This window comes from Spea bombifrons, chromosome 4 (assembly GCF_027358695.1).
Source record: "Spea bombifrons isolate aSpeBom1 chromosome 4, aSpeBom1.2.pri, whole genome shotgun sequence".
Taxonomy (NCBI): domain Eukaryota; kingdom Metazoa; phylum Chordata; class Amphibia; order Anura; family Pelobatidae; genus Spea; species Spea bombifrons.
Genome location: NC_071090.1, coordinates 3,223,903 through 3,225,744, shown reverse-complemented (window position 1 = coordinate 3,225,744; position 1,842 = coordinate 3,223,903). Strand labels below are relative to the sequence as shown.

At 42.2% G+C, this 1,842-nt stretch overlaps 2 non-coding genes across 2 annotated transcripts; both read left to right on the top strand.

Moving 5' to 3' along the window:
* Window positions 1-545: 545 nt before the first annotated feature.
* TRNAR-CCG (transfer RNA arginine (anticodon CCG)) lies at window positions 546-618 on the top strand. Its single transcript has one exon. It is a non-coding gene; the product is annotated as a tRNA-Arg (tRNA).
* A 306-nt stretch (window positions 619-924) lies between these two features.
* On the top strand, window positions 925-997 carry TRNAR-CCG (transfer RNA arginine (anticodon CCG)). The gene has a single exon. It is a non-coding gene; the product is annotated as a tRNA-Arg (tRNA).
* The last annotated feature ends 845 nt before the right edge of the window (window positions 998-1,842 follow it).

The following is a 1,842-nucleotide window of genomic DNA, read 5'->3' as shown; positions in this document are numbered from 1 at the left end:
TTTATTATACATTTCCTTAACATCAGGTCCTCTGCACTCATTTAATTCCAAAATACTTATGGGGAGATTTCTTTTTCTTTTTTTTTTAAATTAGATGTTTATCATTTTCCAATTTATTTGTTTCCAATAAAAGCAAATTTTGCTTTCAGTCGTTGGTCTCGTCTTAGATTGAGGAGCCGTATGTCTATCCCATGCATGTTTAATATCCTCACTGTAATACCCTCTACCACTTCTGCTGGGACGCTGTTCTACTTATCTACCACTACCTCAGCAAAAGACCCTTCAGTTTTAGACTATGGCCTCTTGTTATAACAAGGGTTGGGTAATCCAGTATATAGGGGAAATAGCTAATCTATGCTACGTTGTAATATGTTCTTGGTACACAATAAACTTTGCGTTTCATGTTCTCTAACTAGCAGTTGTAGAATTACCAGCGACGTGAATCAGTTTAAAGAACTCCTACCTTCCAAGGGAGTTTGGGGAAAAGGTAGGGACCACAGACCAGATGAAAGTAATGGAGGTGGAGTCACGCAAGCACAGCAGTTGGCCCAGTGGCCTAATGGATAAGGCATCAGCCTCCGGAGCTGGGGATTGTGGGTTCGAGTCCCACCTGGGTCGGAAGCGGTCTTTTTACTAAGGTGGTGGTAGAACAGCTTCTAGTGAAGCAAATACAGCCGAGGGTATTTAAACATGCATGGGATAGACATATATCTCCTGAATCTTACACAACATTAAGGACTGATTGAGTCTTTACAGCAACCTCCAAAATTTGCAACACCCCCTGGCGCCAATGAAGCTCAATGTGATTAAGGAGAAGTATAGTGGTGTAACTGTTATTGACCTTGGCTGACCCTGCTGAAACCTGTCACACCACCCCTCACCGGCATAGGCATCGAAAGCAAGTAAAGCAAGCACACAGTAATTGGCCCGGTGGCCTAATGGATAAGGCATCAGCCTCCGGAGCTGGGGATTGTGGGTTCGAGTCCCACCTGGGTCGTGTTTTTACTGAGGTGGGGGTGGTACAAAAGTATAACACTCTAGGGAAATTAAACATGCATTGGATAGGCATACAGCTCCAGAATCTAAAACGAGATTAAAGATTTATTGAGTCTTATTGAAAAAAGGGCCGGATGGCCAACAGATCCTTTGTTTCTATTTGTACAGGTTTTAGTTAGCAGTCAAGTTCCACAGGTAACCTAACTAACCTCATTTGGAACAACTTGATACCACTCAACTAAAGCAACCCAAAAGAGCAACGTGGCTTTTTATAAAAAATGTAGGCTTTGTAGACTACTTTTGAATCAAACGTCACACTTTTCCCTTTGGGATCTATTGAGCTGTTGTTGTGTTTACCTCAACTGCATTCAAGGTGGTCGCCATGACTGTCAATCCAGTCAACTCTAGAATTGGTCATCAAGTTTAGTGACTCTATTGAGTTTAAAACAGTTCTGGGTCAACTGGCCTTCTTAGGAGTCAGGTTTACTTTCTAAGGTTGGAGGTTTTTATCAACTGACCAAAGAACTCAATTGAGCTTTAATTCCGGTGGCCAGAGGACTTGGTATGCAGTACTTAGACACTCATTGTGAATTTGAAGGCCAATAGTCAACTTCAGCCAACTCAAGTCAGGTGGCCAAAGCAGCTTGATCCCAATGTCAGCATCACAGAATTGGAACCGACTCTAGAGTACGAAGATATATAAGTGTGAGGGGGGGGGAATCTCGGAGGAGATCGAAAAATACGGTGACCTCTTATGATCTTGTATTGTATTTATACTGTGCTTATTAAATGAAGTGAAAAAGGATACAGAAAATAAGCAGAGGTTCTGAGATAATGCGGAGCCGC